The sequence below is a fragment of the Narcine bancroftii genome, chromosome 2 (assembly GCF_036971445.1).
Source record: "Narcine bancroftii isolate sNarBan1 chromosome 2, sNarBan1.hap1, whole genome shotgun sequence".
Classification (NCBI taxonomy): domain Eukaryota; kingdom Metazoa; phylum Chordata; class Chondrichthyes; order Torpediniformes; family Narcinidae; genus Narcine; species Narcine bancroftii.
The window spans coordinates 79,195,056-79,220,484 of NC_091470.1; the positions used below are offsets into that span (position 1 = coordinate 79,195,056).

The window sequence follows — 25,429 nt, forward strand, 5'->3', positions numbered from 1 at the left end:
TGCTATTGTTCTGGACAAATAAAATGAATCAAGGCACACAAAGAAGCCAGGTTTAGTTGTCTGGATACCTTCAAAGTACAAGGTTCAATGTCTGTTTAGTACAGTTAAATATTAGGGCAATCAAAGCTAGAATTCAATTTAAATGTGCTTTAGAATTAGTGGGAAACAAATTTTAATAAACCCATCTACACTGGGTTCAGGACCATGTCTCCACAGATCAGATTCTGAGCCCCAGTGACAAACAGATACAGCATTCCTAAGTTGCATCACTCCAAAAGAGGAAATGCTATTTTCCTTCTTAATCTATACAATTGCTCTTCACTGCCCTTGATGTTATATTTTGGTTTGGCAGGATTCATTAGTTTATGCAGCAGGGGTAAATTTCATGGTAGCATCAGCACTCCCTCTATTTTACTTGCAAGAGTTTATGGAGACCCAGCCTCAGAAAATGAAAATTTCAAATGGGTTCAAATTCTGACAATGTTTGTTTAATACGATCCTAGATTGTGCCATATTTACGCAGTAACATCAAAAAGAAAGCAATGGCTTCAATCAGACTTCTCTATCTTCACAGTATTTTTTTCTCAACTCATTTGGTGGAGTTATGAAGGCAAATTCACTATGGATTAGCCACAATTTTATGGATTCTAGCTTTGAACCTCTTTCCATCAGAAATGTGCTCTTGTAAATTATTACGTCTACTTTCAAGATTGTAAAATACCACATTCCCAGCACTCTACAAAACTACTAAATTAGTTCTTCCTGAATCCGTTTTTGTTGGCATATCCCTCATCGCAAATTTTTCCAGAGTACAGATCATTGGGTCATAATTTTACCAGGTTTAATATACTCTGGTGAAGCTCAAGTCAAGTTCTCCTTTCCTTATTAAAATCTTAAATCTGAACCCAGTTGCCTAAAATTAGTTGGTGCCTTCAAAATTTTTTTTACTCAAGTTATTTTAAGAGAATCAAACAAAGACTTCTGGAGGGTCAACTGCTAGAAAAGGGCATATATATTGTAGCAGATCAATCTGGCCCCATACACAAGGGGTCGAATCGCCACAGCACACCGCCTACACACAACGGCGCAGAGACCACCTCCTCCTCACTGAGAAGTGCCAGGATTAAAGAGCAGACTGCAGGAAGTGAGCGCCGCTCCGGAGACTGTGCGCTGACATCATTCCCGTGGTCCTACTGTTTCCATCTCTTCTTTATTTCCTCCTGTTCTTACTTGTTCTCTGACTTTCCTAGTATTGTTTTTGTAGCGCAATCTGAATAAAGAGTCAGTTACTGGTTCACTCAGCTTGGTGCAGACATGTTCCATTCTTTTATTTTTACAGCGCCACTGTATCATGGGCGCTACAATATCATGAGGAGTAAGGCAACGAATGCTACTAACGTACTTGAAGTCTTTACTTCAAGGTGCAGCTCACAAGCAAGTCAATATAGAGCCGGTCCTGAGCACAGTGAGGGTGACTGAGATCAGAACTAATCAATGCATAACGAAGTTGGGATAAGAAAAATCTGTTGCATGGAAGAGGACAAGAACGACAAGCAGGGATAATCCAAGGGGTATCCACATCACTTGGGATCTGCTTTTCCAGGCTCTCTTTAAGTTACACAAAAGCATGATTCCAAAACCCGCTTCCACATAAGTGAATAAGTCATGTGTGTGCATGTCCAAGGACCTACCACGTGCAAGCCTCCTGAAAAAATCTGAAACAAAGCAGATTTTACTCAAATAATCTGCCACCCAATTTTCAACAAATTTTCACTGAAGCTTCAGAACTGCACAAAAACATGGCATTTTTTAACCAATTTTCTAGGTAATATCTACTTCCATTTTGTCATTAACCTTCGACTCAAGTTCATCTCAGATGCACATCAACTTTACGCCAAATGGCAGTAGCTACTGCCACTTTGTTTTGCCATTTCCAGATCAAAAATAATTTTCAAAATGAACTCTACAATTTCTGGCAATGATTTCAGATGACCGTTTCAGTTTCAAATACAAATTTAAAATGTTATTGCACAGCTTGGGTGAATTTCAGATATGAACACAGCCTGGAAATACATCAGCACAGGTTTTGTTGCCATATCTGTGGTCTACAGTTGGCTTTTGCCCATTATGTGAATAAGCAGCACAGCCAATTTATAAACAAGGTGAATACTGGTGGAAGTTGCCAAAAGGCAAAAAAGGCACAAATCAATTTGAATAGCATTCCAAAGCACAGTTCAAATAAAGGTTCATTTATTTTAGCTGGTGTTAAATTCATAGAATGCAAGAGCACCCATGGGTGATGGGCACTTTGATGGACGCCTTGTATTGACAAGGTAACAATTAGAATAAGCAGCTTCCACCCTGTGCCAACAGAACATAGCCAATCAATTACAAAGCAGACCCAGAAATGTACTCTTGTCTGCATTTAACATAATCCCACATGACCCACATATAAATCAAAATAATCCAAATGCAAACTGACTGGGACCTAATTTGTTTATGGCAGTGTCTGATTTGTTAAATAGTTCAAATATAATGAATGTCTTCATGATCCAAATATTAATAAGAGTAGTCCATTTTGCTTATTATGTGTGTTCTTTACATGCCTGTGGTTATATTTCAAAGCATCAAAGAGGAAGGAAATAGCGTCAGGACTGGTTCAGCACCAGCCCATATTGCAAACACATTTTTTTTTTAAATAAATAAAATTTCCAGAGCACATCACCTCCCTTTTGAATGGTGCACACTTGGCCGATATTAACAGTTTCACTGGAACAAAAATAAATTTACAAGTTTGCACTAGTCTGCATTCTCTGGATTCCTTACAAAAAGTGGCAGCCTGAACAACAAACTTAGTTGTGTCCAAAATCCAACTGCCTGAATCCTGTCTCATAATAGTTTTCCCTTTCTCCTTCCTTCTCAAATATTTCTTCAATTCCACTGTATCTTCTGGAATTCTTTCTCTTCAAAATCTTCCATCAATTCCTGGCCCAAATTCCATTTTCTTGTCTTTCCTGGACTTCCATCTTCACTAGAAACAGCCTCACTATTTCAGCATTCTTCTCAACCACTGACACATTGCTTTTCTGCCCTTTACTACTTTTTAGCTCAATTTGCATTCTATCAAGGAATCCTGAAAAGTGTACTTCATTAGGCCACCATGTCTCAATGAAACATTTCAAATGTTTAAAGGCATGGACAGAGCAGATGCAGAAAGGTTGTTTCCCATGGTGGGAGCGTCCAGGACAAGAGGGCACAACTTCAGGATTGAAGGGCATCCACTTAGAAAAAGAGATGTCGAGGGATTTCTTTAGCCAGAGAGTGGTGGATCAGTGGAATGTGTTGCCACAGCGGTTGTGGAGGCTAGGTCAATGGGTGTTTTTTTTTAGACAGAAATTGTTAAGTTATGAAGAGAAGGCTGGAGAGTGGATCTGAGTGGGAAAATGAATCAGCTCATGATTAAATAGCAGGGCAAATCTGATGAGATGAAGAGCCTATTTCTACTCCTATGTCTTATGGTCATATCCATGCTGGCCAGTCCAAAACCATCAGTACAAATCCCTTCTTCCAGCATTTGGCCTGTAGCCTTCTATGCCCAGGTTATTCAAATGCCTGCCCTGATGAGTCTTCAATGCTAACAGTGACTCTACTTCCACTGCTCTCTCTGACAGTGCATTCCTGGTAATCACCCATCTCTGGATGAAAAAGGTGCCTTGCATATCCCTTTTAAATATTTTGCCCATCATCCTTTTCCCTGATCTTTAATCTGTGCCTTCTGGTTTCATTTATCTCCAATTTTGGGGAAAGCTTCCTGCAGTCTACCTTAACTATGCCCCTCACAATTTTATATACTTCAAAGATGTCCCCTCTTAACCTCCTCCACTGCTGGGAGAGCAGACCTACATTCTCCAGTTTCTCCTCATAATTGAAGTGCTCCATCCCAAGCAACATGCTGGTGAATTTCCTCTGCACTGCCTTCATCGCTCCAGCTGAGAATTAACCAATGTTTGATAAAATTAGAGCATAATCTCCCTGCTCTTGTATTCAATGCTTCAATTAATGGAAGATCACTGTTGGCTGAATTGATGGAAAGAAGTCAGAATACAGGATGAAGATCAAGAACCTGGTTAGGTGGTGCAAAATAGCAATCTTGCTCTCAACATCAACATGACTACTGAGTTTATCATTGATTTTAGGAAGGAGTAGTTTGGGGACACCACCTGCCTACATTGGTGGGACGGAGGTGGAGAGGGTTAGAACCTTCAAGTTCCTGGGAGTCCACATTTTAGAAGACCTTATGCGGAGCCATCTCAGAGGTGACCATGAAGGAGGCACACCAACAAATATACTCTATGAAAATTCCACAAGTGTAAAGTGCACTGGCAGGTTAAATTGCAGGCTGGTTTGGGAATTCTAATACCAAAAATGCAAAAGTCTCCAAAAGGTTGCAGATAAAGCCAAGTACATCACAGCCTTCAACTTCCCATCCATTAAATGCATCAATCTGAGGTGCTGCTTTTTCAAAAAAGCAGCCAACATCATCGAGGATCCCACCACCTTGGTCACAACTACTTCTCACTACTACCTTTGGGCAGAAGGTACAAAAGCCTGAAGACCAGCTCCTCTTGGTTCAAGAACACTTTCTGTCCAACAGCAATCAGGCTCTTGAATGTTCCTATACAACCCAAAACAGAACACTACTCCAGGACCAAAATCTGCTTTGACCGTCGTAACATCATGCTTTGTTATCCCACCTTTTTTCAACAATTTCTGAAGAGGTTTCAATGTTACACCCATTCACTTCATCTCATCCAAAACTCTGCTAGTTGAATTCAAAACTAATTCCCCATTTCCATTCGTGGCCCTCTGAAGTCACAAATTTTAAACAATTGATTAAAAAAACATAGGAAAGCATTGTTTCCAAATCTCAGTAAATGTTAGAATGCAGTTGAATATTCCCTGGTGGGCAGCCAAGAAATATGTGACATTGTGTTTGCACAAACAAGCTGAGGGTTCCAGAAAACACAGAAATGCTGAAGGAACTCAACAGGTCACACAGCATGCATGGGAGGTAAAGATATATAACCAACATTTCAGGCCTTTCTTCAAAGTAAAAGCAAAAACCAGACAGGTGTCTGAATAAAAAGCTGGGGGAGGAGGGAAGAGAGGCCAGGGGAAGGGGCACAGGCCAGAAATGGACAGGGATAGGAGGACAGGAGAGGAAAGGTGAGAATTAATTGAGGCAGGGGGATGGCTCTGTCAATGCACAGCGAGAAGAAAGGAAGCAGAGGAGAAAGAGAAAGAAAGAGAGAGCTAAAGGTAAGGAGACATGGGGAGAGGGGAAGTGGAGAGAGAGAGGGGAAGAGGAGAGACAGGGAAACCAGAGAAGTCATCTGGTTGGAGGGAACACTGACAGATTATAAGGTGGTGTTCCCAACATGTCTGTCCTAATCCTGTACACTGCCAGACTGAGACTACCTGCAAAATGGAGGGACAACACCTTATATTCTGTCTGGACAACACTTTATATTCTGTCTGGAACCCTCCAACCAGATGACTTGTCCGGTTTCCCTGTCTCTCCTCTTCCCCTCTCCCTATGTCCCCTTTTCTCTTGCTCTCTCTCTTTTTCCCTCTGTCAACTTGCCTCCAGCTCTGTATTCACAAAGCCACCACCCCCTTCGCCAATTCGTTCTCACCTTTCCTCTCCTATCCTTCTATCAATATCCAATTATGGCTTTTTGCCTTTTAGCCTGTACGCCTCCCCTGCCCTTTCTTCCCACCCCAGCCTTTTTATTGAGACACCTTCCTGCTTTTTATTCATATCTTGAAAACAGACCCTGGCCTGAAATGTTAGTGACACAGTGCCCTCCATAATATTTGGGACAAAGACACTATTTTCCTTTTTGCCCCTGTGCTCCACAGTTTTAAATGTGTAATCAAACAATTCACGTGATTAAAATGCACATTCCAGATTTTATTGAAGGGTATTTGTGTTCATTTTGGTTGACCATATAGAAATAACAGCACTTTTTACAGATAGTCACCACATTTCATGGTACAATAACATTTGGGTCAAAGCAATAGTATGTATATTGAAGTATTCATATTTAGTACTTTTTTGAATATCCCTTGCAGCAATGACTGCCTGAAGTCTGTGTTGACATCACTAGGTCCTGAGTATCTTCTCTGGTGATGCTCTGCCAGGCCTCTACTGCAGCCACCTTCAGCTCCAGCTGGTTTTGGGGGCCTGTCCCCTTAAGTTTTCTCTACAGCATATGGAAGGCAAGCTCAATTGAATTTAGATAGAGTGATTGACTTGACCATTCAAGAATTTTCCAGTTTTTAGCTTTGAAAAACTCCTTTGTTGCTTTAGCAGTATGCTTGAGATCATTGTCTTGCTGTAGGACTGTCATCTGGCCATTCTGTTTCTGTGGCTAACTAGTTGTTTCCATCTCGCAGTGTAGCCTCTCTATTTCTGTTCATGAAATCTTCTACAGAGCAATCACTGACACAACCATACCCGCTTCTTGAAGAGTGTTTCTGATCTGTCAGACAGGCATTTGGGGATTTTTCTTCAATAGGATGAGAATTCTTCTGTCATCAGCAATGTTGGTCTTCCTTGGCCTTCCACTCTCTTTGTGATTACTGAGCTCAACAATTCTTTCTTTTTAATAATGTTCCAAACAGTTGATTTTGGTAATCCTAAGGTTTGGGCGAAGTTTCTTGCTCTTTTGTTCTTGGTTTTTTTTTTAGCCTCATAATGGCTTCTTTGGCACAAACTGGTCCTCATATTGAAAACTGGTAACTACAGACTCCAAAAGTGATCAAAACCTTAGAAGCAAGCTTAGGTCTCTTATAGCTGCATCAATGAAGCAATTAAACATAGTTGTGTAATCATAAAAACCACTGAAGTGAAACATCCCAAACGTTATGGTGCCCTGAAATGGGGAACTCTGTAGAAAAAGTGCTGTAATTTCAACATGGTCAAACCAAAATGTATAGTAATAACCTTGAATAAAATCTGGAATGTGCACTTTATTCACATGTGAATTGTTTGATTGCACATTTAAAACTGTGGAGTATGGGGACAAATAAAAGAAAGAAGTGTCTTTAACCCAAATATTTTGGAAAGCACTGTACATCTTTACCTCCTATGGACACTGTGTGACCTGCTGGGTTCCTCCAGCATTTTTGTGTTTTTACTACAATCATAGCACCTGCAGATTTTCATGTTTCACTCCAATCAGGATTCCAGAACTTTCTTGCTCTTGCAGAAGGAAACACATGGAACTGCCAACGTGTCCCTACAAAATACAGTCGAATGGCTCCATCAAAAAAATGCTGGAAACTCTCAGTTGGTCAAGCCTTAACAGTTTTATATCAGATCCTGACATCTGAATGTTTAAAAAATTTAAATTAACACCTTTCCATGTCAGGCATTTTGAAAACTGGAAGGTAACTTTCTTGTTGGTAGAAGTCAGATTTTAGGAGATTCTGTTGGAGAATCTAATTGCAATTGCTCTTTCACGAATTACTGATCAAATTTTATCTTGTGCCCCCAGACCCTTTGGCCCATGATGTTGTGCCACCTCATATAAACCTATTCCATGATCAATCTCACCCTCCCCTCCTTCACAGCCCATAACTCTCCATATTTCTTACGTCGATGTGCCCACCGAAGATGGATATTTAAATGTCCTTTTTATATCAGATTCCACCAGCACATTAGAAATGTATGAAGCCTACCTTTGACGTCTCTGCTAAACTTCACTCCACTCATTTTAAAAAGATGTCCTCTGTCACCATATCTCTTCCTCTCATCATCTCATACACTCCAAGTTCCTTAATAGCTTTCAACAATCCAAAGCAAAATGCCCCGTGCTCACTCAACCACTCACTCTCCAATCCAGGCACCATTTTGGATTATTTTATGAACTCCAAGACCTTTGGACTTTTTAAAGAAAAAAATATTAAAGACACACTAAAAATCCACAATTTTTGTCCTGCAAAGGTTTGAGAAAGTCACATCTTTTATAACAAAGCTTTTCACACACCAGGCTACCCTTCCTATAATGTCCCCTATTTCTTATTTCCCTGGCCACCACATCATGAAGCATCATAGAAAGTATGCAGCATAGAAACAAGTTTGTGGTATGTGCCTCCCATTTATGTTTGCCAGCAGATTATGAAGAGATTGAAACTTTAATGGGTACACGTTCACTACTCAACAATTCTTTCATTCGGAGGAGTCACGTGATGGAGTAGTGGCCGGACGGTGAACTCCAGCCCTCTCCAGAAAAGTCGGGAAAAACAAAGAAAAACACAAAGGCACAGAAATAAAAGTTACAGAAAAGTGAGTATAAAGGTGGAAAGAAGATGGCGACAAAAAAAGAAAAATCGAAAGCAACGGTAAGAAGAGAGGAAGAGAAGACAAAGGAGGAAAAAGGTGAAGGCCTTACCTGTCCGAAGAGGCCCGCTGCGGAGAGAGAAACCCGCTCCCTCAGGTCGGTAAATAATGGACTACAAAAATGGCTCGCAGAGCCGAGTAAAAGTGCGCAACCGCGCATGCGCGATACTTCGCGCATGCGCGATGCGAATGGAAAAAAACACACCGACGGGAGGGGGGACCAGCTGGGGAGTCGATCTCCACAGCCGGCAACGACAGCTGCAGAACACCTGCAGCAAGAAGAGACCACAGAAGACAATAGAAACAAGAAAGAAGAGGAGGAAAGGGCACCAAAGAAACAACAGATGGCCAACCCAGAGGAAGAAGAAGAGGAAGAGGAAGAGTACAGAGAAATAGAAGAAAAGAAAGGCAAGGTAAAGGATATACTTGCTCTTATTAAAGGATACATGGAGTCATTTAAAGAATGGCAAACACAGGAATTTAAGGATTTAAGAAAAAGAATAAACAACACAGAAGAGAAAATAAATAAAATGGAGATGACCTTAACAGAAATGGGAAAGAAAATGGACAAGATGGAAGAGCGGGCAGTAGCAGCAGAAATGGAGGTAGAAGACTTAAAAAAGAAATTGGAGAAATCTAATAAAAAAACTAAAGAGACACAAGAACTACTAGCTCAAAAAATAGATACAATGGAAAACCATAACAGAAGAAATAACATAAAGATAGTGGGCCTTAAGGAAGATGAAGAAGGCAAGAATATGAGGGAGTTTATAAAAGAGTGGATCCCTAAGACCCTAGGATGTCCAGAACTACAGCAAGAAATGGAAATAGAAAGGGCACATAGAGTATTGGCCTCTAAACCACAACCACAACAAAAACCAAGATCTATTGTAGTAAAATTCCTAAGATATACTACAAGAGAAAAGGTACTGGAGAAGACAATGGAAAAAGTAAGAGAGGGCAACAAACCACTGGAGTATAAAGGGCAAAAAATCTTCATTTATCCAGATATAAGTTTTGAACTCCTAAAGAAGAGAAAAGAGTTCAATACAGCAAAGGCGATTTTATGGAAGAAAGGGTATAAATTTATACTAAAGCATCCAGCGGTATTGAAAATATTTATTCCAGGACAACAAAACAGACTATTCTCGGATCCAGAAGAAGCACGAAAATTTGCAGAACAATTACAAAAATAGACTGAGGGAGGAAGACGGGTAATGAGAGTTAAAATGATCACGACTGATATGTATGTGGGTAAAGACAAAAATAGACTGAGGGATGAAGACGGGTAATGAGAGTAAAAATGATCACGATTGATATGTATGCGGGTAAAGAGGTATAAGAGTGAATAGAGACAATGAGCATACATAAATGTATCTGTACTTAGAGGAAAATATAGATAGTATAGACAAGAATTAATAAGGGAAGGTAATGGAATAGAGAGAATAAGGAGGGAATTAAAAGAGTGACCTTTGTGACAAATGAAAAGTGAAATCTTTTCTGGGGGAGGCGGGGTGGGGGGAAATAGCAGTCACTGCAAAATCAGTTGACGCTTGCGAGTGGATTCGCAAATCCAAATGGAGAGGGGAGATGTGGTTGTCCGACAAGGGATAAAGGACAACTCAGGAGGTGAAGGGGAGATTGGGGATAAATAAGATAGAAATAGGAGAATAAGGAAAATGTTGGATGTTGTAGGAATGTTGTCTTATAAAGAGTTGAAAATAAGAAAACAGAAATGGAAAAGGAGGAAAGGTAATGATGGAAAAACGGAAAGAGAAGATAAACAAAATATAAAAGGGCTACGCTGAACTATATGTCTTTAAATATTAATGGAATACATAACCAAATTAAAAGGAAGAAACTACTAAATTTAAATGAATAAATGTATTCCATTAGAAAAAATAACAGATAGGTTAAGAAATAATATTGAAATATTCGAGCAAGTATAGGAGCCTTACATTAAATACAATAGCGAAAACCTACCGGGGACAAACAGTACCTAAGTTGATGGAAGGAGAAGGAAAGAAAAGAATGGACTCAGTAGAATTTCTGGTGTAATTTTGTTGAATGACAACATTGTCTGACTGGCTTAATGCAACCTAGATTGTATACCTAAAATGGATGAGAGGTGGGGGGGGGGTGGGGGGGTGGTTTGGGAGGAAAGGGGGGGGGAGAAAAAGTCACTGTATATGTGTGAAAAAGAAATAGTGTATATCATGGCTAATGTGATTTATGGTGTGAAAAATTAAAAAAATTTTTTTCCCTTTTTGATAAACTTTACAAAAATATATTGCAGAACCGAGCTGCAGTTCTTTCTAAAGCCAGATGTATTTTCCAGCCATCAGATATCTAAATTCCACCTGCTTCAGAGGTGCAAGCTGGAAAATTTGAAATAATACTAAACTTTTTTTGCCAAGGCCACTAGAAAATGATTATTTGATTACATTTTCATTTGTATTTTTAATAAATCTATTTGCCTAGAAAAAAAAACAATTCTTTCATTCCATTTTGATAAGATGCAGAGGTTGCTCCAAAATTTGAATTTGAAATGTTAAATCTCAAAATTTATGACTTCATCACAGGACAATGAAGGGAAGAAAGCACTTAAAATTACAAATAACAGATGCAGGCTGACCTGCTGAATGTTCCCAGCACTTTCAGATTATGCTTTAGATTTCCAGCATTGGCAGTTTTTTTGTTGATTTTCACTTATAATAGCCAAAGTTGATCCAATCTTACCCCATGGAGCTAAGGGAAATCAATAATGTTGTCTTGGAGCACATTCACATCAGAAAAGTGGAGGTGCTGGTGGTTTAAAAGCATATCAAGTTGGATATATCCTCAGTACATGAACAAATGCACCCTCGGATATTGCCAGAAGCTAGGGAAAAATTGTTGGGGCTATGGTAGAGATATTTGCATCATTGTCAGGCATGGTGAGGTGCTGAAAGACTGGAGGACAGCTAAATTATGGTCGGCTCCTTGCTAATGTTGTGCCTTCATAGAAGGCCTACACTGTCAACCCCTGGAATGGCCTGTGAGCCCAACGTCAATGGTGAGGAGTTACAGAGTGAATTCCGAGGGACAGGATCTACCAGCAGTGGGAAAGGCAAGGGCTGATTCGAGATGGTAACCATGGCATTGTGCAAGGGAATTAGAGTCTCACAAATCTGACTTGAGTGTTTTAAAGAGGTTACTAAGAGAACTGACGAGATCAGGGCCGTGGACATGGTCAAAGACCTTGCTAAAGTCCATCCTGACATGGTAGGCTAGTCCAGAAGGATGAGATCATGATATGTAGGTGCTAAATTAGGCCATTCGACCATTGAGTCTGCTCTATCATTTGAAAAGTGACCGATTTATTTTTCCTCAACCCCATTTTTCTTCATTCTTCCTGTAACCTTTGACACCCTTACTAATCAAGAACCCATTAATCTCCACTTTAAATATACCTAGTAATGGTCTCCACAGCCATCTTTGGCAACATATTTCCCAGATTTACCACCTTCTACCTAAATAAATTTTTCTCTAAAGGGACATCCTCTAGTCCTAGACTCTCCTACTACTGAAAACGTCTTCTCCATGTCCACTCTATTCAGGCTTTTCAATAATCAATGACATGGATTCAAAATTGGTTTTTCCAGATAGGAGGCTTGTAACCAGTGCTGAACCACAGGAGTCAGTGCTGTGGCCACTCTTGTTTGTTATCTACATAAATGAATTAAATGACAGTGTAATCAGCATGGTGAGCAAGGTTCAAGGTTCCTTTTAGTGTCACATAATATTAATTTGAAAATGTAATATACATGATATATTTCAACTTTTGTTTGCCGTTAGGCAAAGGGTCGCCATGATCATTTCCCAGTGCCCCCAATAGGAGGAGAAGCAAAATAGTCCCTTCAGAGACACGGAGTGCCTGTGGATTCTCCTCCACTGCTCTCGCTGCCTTGGTAGCCACACAAACTCAAGTTCAAACCATCAGCAACTCGAGCTCCAGACCCAAATCTCCAATACCATCAGGAAGCCTTTGGAGCCAGATGTCTTCAGGAGCCCTTCTTGCCCTCAGTACCCTCTCGAATCCCAGTTCCAATACCTGGTTCCCACAAGCCAGTCTCCAGTAGCCCACAGCTTGTGCAAATCCTTTGACCACAAGTTGCCAACTGCCTGCAGCCTTTGGGGGTCCTTCAACCATTGAGCCCCTCACTGATCCGCTGCAGTGTTCACTGCCTGTTGGCTCATTATTTCCTTTGCCTTTCCTTCTCAACAGGTGGTGGTCTTCCAGTTTCTGGAGTTCTCTGCCAGTCCGCTGCTCTCCCGGAGTCTATAAACCCTCATGGTACTCAATCCAGCACAGGTGCCGCCATCTTGGGCATACACCCAGTGTTTGCAGGATTTTTTAAAAATTATGGTCGGCTCCTTTAATAGGCATTTAAACCCTGTGTGGAGCCTTCAGCATTAGAGCCAGGCGGTTGGACCCTGCGGAGCAGCGCTCATCTCTGCTCCCCCTCTCCCAGGTCCACACAAGTGGCAGCACTACCATTACAGCAGTTTCAGCAGCGCTGCCCTTTTATTGGCAAGTTTGCTGGTGACAAGAAACCTGATGGTGGTAGTAAACAAGTTATTGCGGATTACAACAGGATGTAGATAACTGGAAAGTGGGTCAAGGGGTAACAGAAGGAATTCAACTCTGACAAGTGGAGAGAAAGTATTCAAAACACAAAGCAGTTTGATATTTGATCAGATTTATGACTTTTGTCAAAGCTGCAGAACAATAGGAATTGTCTCAGACAATGAGGTTTATGCATAGCGTTGCAACCCCATGAACCAGAACTGGACCACTTGCAAGTTTGGTGATGACACCAAATTGAATCAAAGAGCAATTTATACCAAGGATGCACATTCTGCATAAAGTTAGTGAGTGGGCAAGGGTCTGGCAGATGGAGTACAATGTTGGTAAATACAATGTCATCCACTTAGGAAGAAAAAAGAAAATCAAATTACTCTTTAAATGGTGAAAGATTGCAGCATGCTGTTGTCTTGGCCTTCATTGCTAGAGGGGTGGAATTTAAGAGCAGGGAGTTTCTACAACTGTACAGAGTACTAGCAAGGCTGCCCCTGGAGGACTGTTTGCTGTTCTGGTGTCCTTACTGGAGACTTCTCCATGGATTATCACCTTGTGGTGGTGGAGAAGCTTGTGTGGTCCTGAGATCAATGCCGTCTGGAGCTATACTCCTGGTAGGGTCACCCATGGTGGTAAGGTAGAGGGCGAGGTCCCTGACAAAGAACAATCCAACCAAGACCTCAATGGTGGAACAGGTGGATGAAGTTACTTCGAACCCAACTGCTGTGAAGGCAGATGAAGGCTGCAACAAATCCATCAGCTCCAATCATCTTGGTTTCCATGCCACTGGAACTATTTGGTTGATTTGTGAAATATTGTGTGCTTGGACAGCAACTTTTAAGTACACATTAAACAAATACACGCACAGGCATCTTCTCTTGGTGAGTCACTTTCCAAGATTGGTCTCATGAGAGCCCATGGGAATGAAGACCATCACCCTCTACCTCAAGGGATAGCCACAAAAAAAACTTGAGAAAGGATATACTGGTTTTGGTGGCAGTGCAGAGGTTCAGCTGGTTGATTCTTAAGATGATGGGGTTAAGATAAGAGGAGAGATCAAGTCACCTGGGATTACACTCACTGGAATTTAGACGAATGAGTGGGAAACTTGGGGAAATCTATACAATTTTGAAAGGGATAGATAAAGAAGAAGTAGGAAAGATGTTTCCATTGGTAGAACTGGTTCATGATTTGGAGAGTTAGATTTAGGACAGAGGGGAGAAGGAATTGCTTTTCCCAGAGAGAGATGAATCAATGGAATTCTCTGCCCAAGGAAGCAATAGAACCTACCTCATGAAATACATTAAAGATGCAGTGAGATTGATTTTGAAAAGTAGGGAATCAAGGGTTATGGGGGAAAAAGCAGATAGGTAGAGAATAATCCAAGCCAAATCAGGTATGATCTTACTGAATAACAGAGCAGACTCAATGAGCTAATTGGCCTCCTCTTGCTCCTACTTCTTGTGCTTTTATGACTTATTTTGCAGGTGGTAAAATAGATTCAAGTTCCACTGCAGATTTTAGCACAACCCATATTCCAGTTCAGTACTGCAGGAGTTAGAGGAGCTGGTTTTCAGTCAGAATTCGAAAGTCATAAAGTTGTACAACAACATCCCTTCGCTAGCCTCATTTGCCTTTGATTGGCCCAGATCTTTCTAAAACCTGAGACACTGCACCTCTCATGACACAAAAGAACAACAATAAAAAGTTAGATAATCTATTGTCTCATTTACTTTGGAGGAAGTTGGTTGTGTGCAAACATTGCTCTGTTGACTACATTAAAATTAGCACAAAAACATCAAGAACATTTATAACTTCTCAAGGTCTTTTAAGGTCCTGTCAAATTGCTGTGCTGTGGGAGAAAAAAAAACTGACAACTTTTGCAAAAAAAAACTGCACAACCCAAAATTTCAATAATTTACAACTCCAGAGCCCTCAAACATGATTTTCAGATTATATGGTGAGAAAACAGAAATCATACCTGGTTTATTAGCTTAAGAGAGTAGCATGTCTGGAAGAGCCAAGACCAAGGTGGGAAGTATTTGAGAGATGTCAAACCAGGGATGAGACATTTAGAATTGAGATAATGTTTAAATGGGAGGCAATATATGGTAGTTCAGCAAGTAGAAGTACAAAAGACGAACTGAACATGTTTTTTGCAATAATACTTGGAGCAGACTTCGAGATGATTTGTGCATTACACAACATTGAATGAGAGAAGTCAGTCATTAATTGGTTTGAATTACTACTGTAGAGGTTTGAAGACAATGAGGTGCTGCAGCAGCAGGTGAGCAACCTCAGTGCTGTGTGGAATTTGTACATTCTCCCTCTGGTGCTCCAGTTTGTAGCGAAGTGGGCATATTAATTGGCCACTAAATGGCCCCTGGTGTGCCCGTGAAGGGTGTAATCTGGGAGAATTGATGGAAATGTGGGACAATAAAATGGGATTCATGGAGGATGTGGTGAAAGATATTTGCATAGATGTATGGACTGGCCAGTCCAAAGCTACCTGACCTTCTCTAACCCCTCCCTGGATTTCCCAATAAAGGCTGGCATACCCAGACTTTCCCCCTCTTGCTCCTGTATCTGGATTATTTTGTGCACTGCAGAGGAACTGGGTTCTTGATGGTTGGCATGGGCCAGGTGGGCTGAAGGACAATTCTACAGCTCCATATCAACCTACTGGACACCGAAATAGTGGAGGGTGTAGAGATAGAGTCAAACTGTCCTTAATTTTGCCAAAGGCAAAGTGAGGGAGAAGCAAAAGTTATCAAGCACCAAGAGCCCTGTTCTACCATTCAATGTGACCACATTTCATCTGTAACCTAACTCTGTATGTAATCCTTGCTCTGGAGCTCCACAATTGGGTAAACAGTTTACCTCCATTTACCTTAACAGCTCCCTTCACCACTGTTGCAGCTACTTTGACTACAATTGGATAAATAAGATTGGAAGGTCAGTCCCAGCAAACAGTACCACCAAGGCAGTGGTGCTGGAAGGAGGAGGACAGTGAGTAAACAAGATTAAAATGTAGAAGAGAGGTTAAGGAGGGAATGTCTATTGAGCTTGGCATCACTGTCATTGAATGTCAATGATTATCATTCCAGTCAAGTAGGAATGTAATGAAATCAGTGAGAAAACTAACCATTAATCTGGAAGGAAACAATATACAACAAGGCCTTTGGAAAGGAATTTGAAATCCATGATGGTTTGCAAGGACAATGACGTAGGGTAGGAGGAAGTGCAGAAAAGAAAATATTCCTAGTCAGGGTAGACAGTTGCAATGGACAGGTAAGTTTTAATGGGAAAGAAGAGCATGCTTGAAAATTATTCCCATCCCCTCCTAGAAACCTCTTGCCCCAATGAAACGTAAAGAATGCTACTTTGGGAATCTGGAATCAGGCATGCAAACGCCATGGCCTGCCCATCTAAGACAACTGAGAACTATAGTCCTGACGTGGGCCCAAGGACACGAACATTAGTATTTTCCTTCTGTCAGCAAGTTTGGAAGTTTCCATGACTGATGGCACCCATTAAGGGCTTTGGCTTGCCTCTATAAAGTTGTAGAACACAAAATCGCTGGACAATTCAGTTGGTCATGTAGCATTCATAGAAAGCAGAAGGTTGAGTTTCCCCACCACTTTCGTGTGCAGTACGAGACCCCAGCATCTGCAGAGTTCTTGTTTACCTTTTAATTTTGAATTAATTTTAAAAAAATTAAATTAGAGATATAACACTGTAATAGGCCCTTCCAGCCCATGTCATCCAAATACACCAATTAACATACAAATCTCGTACATTTTGGAGGGCAGAGGGAAACGAAAGCAGTCATGGGGAGAACATACAAACTCCTTGCAGACTGCCAGACTTGAACCCGAGTCATTGACATGGTAATAGACTTGTGCTAATCAGTACACTAACTATGCCACCTTCTTATAAAGTTGTCCGACCTTCAAAAGCATGTGGAGCAGGGATCACTGCTTCCCAGTAAACTACAAGCTGTGTGTGGGAATGGAGAGCCTGACTTTCAAAAATGTTTATCAGTTTACCAAGAGACACTTAGACCACTTTCTACAACTTGGGAGCCAGGTTTGCCTTCACCAGGAAGATGGTGCCCAAGGTGTATAAAGTGGTTCATGTTTTCTATAGGTCTCAAGACAGACCCATTTTGTTAAGGAGGGAGGGTTATGCAGCGGGGCAGGCTGGGAAAAACCACAATGTTTGCAACATTACATGTGAAGCTCATTCTCTCATACATGTCACTCAATGTGAAAATAATGGCTTGGAACTCGGCCTTCAAACCTCTGTGTATGTAAACATTATGTGCAGAGTGCTACTTGCTAACCAAGGTTAGCAACCAAGGTTGGAGTGATCTTGGTTCTGGAATGGAAGCAAGGATTGAAGCTTCCAGTTCATCCTATGAATTAACTCCACTCCAATAGAAAGGTTGAAGTAGAGCAGAGATAGAAAGCTGACAAAGTTCATGAAGGTATGATGACAATGACCTTGACTGACCCCAGTATGTACTGGGATGGGAACTCTTATGGGCCCATTCTACAGGAGCATAACTTACATACTTATAAAATACTGTACATGCAAATTTCCAAAGGTTATTGTAGATTTCCCAGCCAACATTTATCTGCCCTTGTCTTGGAAAAGTTACCAAAATACTCAGCAACCCACCCCAACCTAGACACCCTCATTCCTACAACCTTTCATTGGGCAGAAAATACACAAACTCTCACTGACAAAAGTTGATGACATCATGCTATTTCAACTGCACTTTTCTCTATACCCTGCATTTTGTCTTTATAACACTCCCTGGCCCCCACCCCCCACACTGACTGAATGTAAACTCACTTACTGCACTTTTGTTTTATTATTGCCTTCCCTGGTGTTCTTCAGTATGGGTTGACATGCTTGGATAACACACTAAACAAAGCTCTTCAACTTATCCAAGTACATTTGACAATAAACAATTCAATTTAACATTCTTTCCCAATTGCCTCCTCTTTGGGAGGGCTTTAAGGAGATTTGGTAGGTCACCAAAGACTCTTGCAAATTTCTACAGGTGTACCATGGAGAGGATTCTGACTGGCTGCATCACTGCTGGTGCCAATGCGCAAGACAGGAAAAGACTAGAGTTGTGAACTCAGCCATTGTCATCAGTCTTCATTCCATCGAGGACATCAAGAAGAGGCAGTGTCTTAAGAAAGCAGCCTCTGTCCCTAAAGACCTAGGGCATGGCCTTTTCACATTGTTGCAATTGGAAAAAAGATACAGGAACCTGAAGACACCCAGCAGTACAAAAACAGCTTCTTCCCCTCTGGTCAATGAACCAAAGGCACTACTTCACTCTCTTTTTTGCATTAATTATTTACTTTTCAAATGGAATTTATAGCAATACTTGCACTTGTAAAGCTGCTGCTAAACAATTAATTTTATGACATTGCGGCAGCGCACAGAGACGGAGGCGAACCGGCTCCGCGTGTTACGGCTGCGATAACGGAGCAGTCACATTAAAATGGCGCTGTCGGGTTTTGGGAGTGCCTCGTGGCCTCGGGCACAGCACGCACTTTTCAGCAGCATGATGATGTCAATGCCGAGGCAGGGCGGGGCTTGCGCCTGCCCTTAAAAGACGTGCATGGATATTCGAATAAAGTCAGTTGAAACTGAAACTCACACCGACCTGTGGTTTCTTTTAATCACTGTAGCTACTGCTACATTGGTGACCCTGACGAGTCCAGACTTTTCTGGCCTCTCAATCATAGACACGGTAGCAGTGAACGCAGTCACTGTAAAACTGCCCTCCTTCCGCACACATCGTTTTGGCAAGAGGAACCACAGTTCTACCTCAAATAGATAACCTTAGACTCGACGATGTTTTACCATGTCATCAGTGCCCTCGACCAGAAAATTTCCGCCAGAGTGGATGACCTGATCCATGACCCACCTGAGGAGGGTAAATAACCCACACTCAAACAACTCCTCCTCAGCACATTCAGCCTGTCCAACACGCCGCCAGGATGGCTTAGGAGATATGCCCCCGTTCGCTCTCATGGACAAGATGCTCAGCCTAGCAGAAGGACACAAACCGTGCCTTATGTTTGAGCAGGTGTTCCTAGAGCAAATGCCTGACGATATCCAGCTTCTGTTGGCTGTGAAAGACTTCTCCGGCCCACGCAAGGTCGTGGCCCGAGCAGACGTCCTATGGCATATAAAGCAGGAAAACAAGGCCACCATGAGTTAGATGACACACCCCGGACCCAGTAGGCCACAAACGCGCCCCAAAAATAAGACTAAAGTTTGAATGATACCTGGTGTTTCTATCACCAGCACTGGGGAGCCCAGGCGTGCAAGTGCTGACAACCTTGCTCTTTCCAGGGAAATGACCAGGCCAGCCGCCATTAATGGCTGCGACAGCTAGCCACACCAATAGCCTCCCCCACTTGACCGACAAGGCAAGTGGCCGGTGATTTCTGGTCAACACCGGCGCTGAGTTGAACGTCATTCCACCGACTGCCCTGGAAGACCGTACCCAAACACAAGGCCTCACACTATGGGCAGCAAACGGCACCGCCATCAGAACTTTCAACACGTGTAACATGCAGATCCAACTCGGTAGAGAAAAGTTCCGTTGGAGGTTCATCCTGGCCTCAGTGAGCACAGCGATCTCGGAGCCGACTTCCTCCAAGCGCACAGCCTACTGGTCAACCTCAAAGGCAAGTGCCTGGGACACGCCCGCACCTTCCAGACAGTCCGCCTCAAGGCCACCAGTGCTTGCAACCCAGGCATAGCCACAGTCAGTGCCCCCGTATCCTCGATCTTACTGCCACAGTTCAGTGATCTTACTGCCGCAGTTCAGCTCCGCAATGCCCCAGCACAGCATGCTGCACCAGATCACAACCTAGGGCTCGCCCCCACCCCCCCCCAACGCCAAAGCCAGAAGATTGTCCCCCGACAAAATGCAGCTGGCCAAAGAGGAGTTCTCCCGCATGCAGGAGTTGGGGATTGTCCGCAGATCAGACAGTTCATGAGCATCCCCGCTCCACGTGGTCACCAAAGCCTCAGGCAGCTGGCGCCCATGCAGAGTCTACGGCCGCCTGAATGATGTGACTACACCAGACCGTTACCCCATCCCCCATGTCCAGGACTTCACCACCAACCTGCATGGCGCATGGATCTTTTCAAAGGTCGACCTCATATGGGAATACCATCAGATCCCCGTTCGGCCTGTTTGAATTCCTGTGAATGCCCTTTGGCTTCAAGAATGTGGCGCAAACATTCCAGAGCCTGATGGACGCAGTGGGCAAGGATCTAGACTTTGTGTTCAAATATCTTGACTGAGATCATGATGAGCACAGGGCCCACCTCTGCACAGTTTGCCCACCTGGCAGAATTCGGCCTTACAGTCAATGTGGCCAAATGCAATGTGACCTTCCTGGGAATAAAGCTGCACCATACCACCACCTACCACCCCCAGGCCAACAGGATCGTGGACTGATTCCACCGTCACCTCAAATCGGCACTCATGGCATGGCTAGACGGTCCAAACTGGAAGGACAAGCTCCCCTGGGTCCTTAATGATATCAGGATGGCCCCCAAGGAAGATCTGCAAGCATCCTTTGCGGAAGTGGTCTATGGCACACCCCTTTTCCTACCCGGGGAGTTCCTCTACCCAGGCATGGACTCCAGCAGTGGTAAACAGACACAAATGGCCGCGAGCACCCCTCCTCACCCCCATGGCAGCTGGCCAGCCTGTATCCCTAAGGACTTAGCCACCACAAACTTTGTGTTTGTTTGATGCGTCCCGCACCCAGGCCCGCTCCAATGGCTCCACGAAGGCCCCTAAAAAGTCCTGAAGCAATCAGGCAAGACATTCACTTTAGACAATAGGGGCAGAGAAGAACTGTTTACAGCGGCACACTTAGACCCTAGCCAACCAGTGGCTATGGCTCAGCCCAAAAGACAGGGATGGCCGCCCAAAGCAGCAGGACAATAAAGCCGGTTCTGGAGGGGGGGGGGGGTTGTGTGGCAGCACACATTGAGATGCAGGCGAACCAGTTCCGCGTGTCACAGCTGCGATAGCAGAGCAGCCATTTTAAGATGGTGCCATCGGGTTTTGGGAGTGCCTCATGGCCTCAGCCACAGCGCGTGCTTTTCGGCAGTGTGATGACGTCAATGCCGATGTGGGATGGGGCTTGCACCTGCCCTTAAAGATGCATGCAGACATTCGAATAAAGTCAGATGAAACTGAAACTCACACCGACCTGTGGTTTCTTTCAATTGCTGTAGCTACCGCTACATGTTCATGACAATAAATTCTGATTCCATGTGTTCTTAAAGTATCCCTCAAAATACAATTGCTGCAGAACATTCAAAGATCTTGATTTTTAACAGAGAATCAGATATTAATTAACTCCTAAAGAATGCAATGCACAAATTACGTCTCTGCCTAAATCCCAAAGATAAAAAGATAATGAGCACACAATCATAGCTCAACATTACCATCCAGTGTCTGAAATGCACCACTGCATGGTTCAACTTGGTCAAAAAAATTTGGAGGTGTAGTGGCGCACATCAAGGGCAAGAGGGGAAAAAGACATGGGGGAGAGAATGATATTGGATATGAGAATATAGAAATCAAGCAAAGTACAAAACTAAGAGTGGGAGAGAATATCAAAAAGCTATATAAGCAATTAAAATACAAAAGACAGAAAACCAGTTGCAAGCGTAAAGTGCTGACAGTACATAATAGATGTCGTAATGGTAAATTTTTAACTTTTTTTCTCCCTCCAATGATTATTGAGGCCTCATACAGGATAAAGAGAAGTTCTCACAGTTGATGCATTGAACCCACAGATGTTACAGCCTGACATTCAGCTCCAGACCCTGGAACAACCTCAGCACTGAGTAAAAGTGCTCCTCAATGAAGAATTATACAGAACCTTTCATGAACTCTCCCGGATACAAGTCCTGCCCTGTACAAATGTTCTAGGATTGTGAAACAGTGATAAAATGTCTCACGCTGCCTCTGAGAAAATAAAAATTGATTGAACAAAATATTCTGTTGTATACTGGTATCTCATGTGCTCTTCTGGAAAATGCTTGCACGTCTTTTGTTTCTTCACAGCTTTCTTCTACAAGGTGTGAATGAAGCAGTGAACAGGTTCTCAGGCTGATTAGCAGTCTGGCAGGTTATCGACGTTTTTTTTGTATTTTTAGTGCAATACCTTTGAGATCAGAATGAAGTCATGGACGGATTCCTTGGCTGCTTGACAGTTTGGCAGGCTACGACTTCATCACCTATGCAGCTGCAACCATTGGGTTATGGGTTTCATTCTAGATATTCCAGAAGCCAGGGCCAAAGCCCAAACTCCATTCACCAAGATGTGAAAGGAGGCTTGAACCATTTCCCTTTAAGATTTTGTCTGGGGGGTGGGGGAGATGGGGAGTCACGTGATGACATAACGTCAGGTTGGTGAAATTTAGCTCTCCTAAAAAAGTGTATAAAAAGGAAAGAGAGAGCAAAAGAAAGAAAAAAGTAACATTTAAACCAACAGTGAACACCCAAAGGATGTCTCCAAAGAAGGTCAAAGCTGCTGCTAGTTCACAAGAACAATAAAAATCAAAGCAAGACAAAGAAAGGCCTACCTCGAAGATAGATCTGAGGGCTATCCAGAAAGTGGCGACCCATTCAATGAAGGTGATGACTGAGGTGGCTCGAGACACTGCGACGTTAAGCCACCTCCAACAATGGCCGGAGGACCCGCAAGAAGAAACTCTTGTGCACATGCGTGATTCGCATAAGGTATATACAACAAAAAAAATGGGAACAGCATTGAGAGAAGGGAGCAGGTATAGACTGCTCCAACTGCAAGAAGAATCAGATGAAGAATTGGATTCCAGTGATGAAGTTCTACAATTTGGAACAAGAAGGGATGGAAGAAGACTTAAAAAGAGCAAGGAGAGTGCTAAAAGCTAGAAAAGGTAAAGCTGTCAAGTCTCTAGATATATACGAATTGCATACATTAATGAAGGCTTTAATGAAAGAAATTAGGAAAATTGGAGCTCTGGTTTTGAAATAAGAAGCTAGAACTAAACATGTAGAAGAAGTAATGATAAATATGCAAAAAAGATTTGAATTGGAAGAGTTAAAGGAACAGAAGTTGAAAAGGAATCCAATTAAAGAACCAATGGGAAATACTACTGTTCAAGATTAATTGACCCAAAAAGTGGATGCTTTGGAGAATTTTAGCAGAAGAAATAACATTAAAATTGTTGGACTTAATAAGCAGATGAGGGAGATCACATCAGACAATTTTTTACAACGCTAGTTTCTGCAAAGTTTTGGAGTTAATGAATTTCAGGGAGATATCGAGATAGAGAGCACATCAAGCTTTAAGACTTCGACTGCAACCAGATCAAAAGCCACCTCCAATATTAGGAAAATTCCTTTGTTATCAAGTAAGGGAGGAGAAAATGTTAGAATTGGCAGCAAGACAAGCAAAAAAAAGACAAAGTCCTTTAAAATATAATGGAAGTAAGATTTTCTTTTATCCAGACACAAGTTAAGAATGCTGAAGAAAAGAAAGGAATTTAATCCAATTAAAAACATACTGTGGAAAAAAGGCTGTTTTGCGATATCCAGCGACCCTGAGGATCTTTGTTCCAGGAGGTCAAAACAAGTTTTTTTGTTGAACCAAGAAAAGCAAAATAGTATGTTGACTCTTTGCCAGATATTCGCAGTGAAGAGATGATTACTTAGCAGCAAAGTGAAATTTGAAGGATGTTATGAATTACAGTGTGTAACTAATATTGTAATAACATGGATTCGGGAGAGCAAGGAAGGAGGGGCTGACTGTTGCCAATTTATGTGTACATTTGTGGCACAGGCCACTGCCCGTAACATGGAGGGGAGAAAGGTCGTTTTTTTTTAATTGAAAATGACATTAGCAGGGAGCTTTTTAATTTCATTTCTTTTCAGGATTTCTTTCTTTTCTCTTTTTTGTGTTTCATCTGGAATAGTTAATAATAATAGCCTTGAATAAAGTAATGTAATAGAATTAGGAGTTGGAAGAGATGAGGTATGGGTTAGATACGGTATTAATACAAAAACATTCAATGGGTAAAATGTTACATTTTGTAATTATTAATATTAATGTGATTAAAAACCTAGTGAAAAGGAAAAAAAATTACTGGCACATATAAAAAAGATGACAAGAGACACATTTGATTGAAAAGAGATTGGGTAGAATACATTGCAGCATCTTCATTTAATTCTAAAGCAAGAGAGGAAGCAATTCTGATTAAATAAAAATCTTCCAGTTAAGATATATTATTACTATACCAGTAGGCAGATATATAATGGTACATTGTCAAATTTTTTTTAATGAATTTTTGACCTTTTTGGACCAAATTTAGATCATGAGAAATTTATACAGGAAACATGTTTGAATTTAGCAAATGCTAATGAAAATGTGTTAACAGGAGGGGAATTCAATTTTTGTCTTGATCCATTGCTGGATAGATCCGGTAGAAATGTTATTAGAAGTAAAGCAGATAAAGTTGCATTATCATTGTTGAAGGAGATGAGATTAGTAGATACATGAAGGAGAATTCATCCAAGGGAAAGAGATTATTTTTAAAATTCTAATAGGCACGACTCTTATTCTAGAATTGATTTTTTTCTTAATATCAGCTCAATTGCAGGGAAGGATAAAAAAAAGTTGAATATAAAGCAAGAATTTTTTCAGATCATTCACCTTTATTCTAAGCAATATCAATGGAGGATAGAGAGAAATAGGTTTGCAATGAAGGTTTAATTCGATATTGTGAAAAAGAAAATATTTTTGTGAGTTTATTACAGAAAAATGTATTTTCTTTGAAATTAGTTCTAATTTGGTAATAAATAAGTTTGTTTTATGGGACGCAATAAAGGCATATTTAAGAAGTCAAATAATAAGCTATAAATCAAAGATAAAGAAAGATTATATTTAAATAAGTAGAACAACAAAAAAAATAACAGATTTAGAAAAGGATTAGCACAAACAAATAAGTGAGGATAAAAGAAGAGTATTGATAAATAAGAAGTTACAATATAACATTTTGCAAACATGTAAAATAGAAAGGGACATAATGAGAACTAAGCAAAGATATTATTAACTGAGAGAGGGCACACAAGATCATTGCATGGCAATTAAAAACAGAACAAATATCTAGGATAATTATTGCAACTAGGAAAGAATCAAATTACATAAATCACAAGAAATATGAAAATTTTAAAAATGTTTCATAAAAATTCATATCAGTCAGAATTTCCAAAGGATGAAAATAAAATAGATTTTTTTATCTCAAATAAACTTACCTAAATTAAATCTAGAAGATCAAAGAGTTTTGGC

At 41.4% G+C, this 25,429-nt stretch overlaps 1 protein-coding gene across 9 annotated transcripts in view; it reads right to left on the minus strand.

Annotated features, from left to right (window-relative positions):
* The window catches only part of rad51b (RAD51 paralog B), a 644,462-nt gene that overhangs the window by 586,262 nt on the left and 32,771 nt on the right, over positions 1 to 25,429 (minus strand). The gene's annotated exons all lie outside the window — the stretch shown is intronic.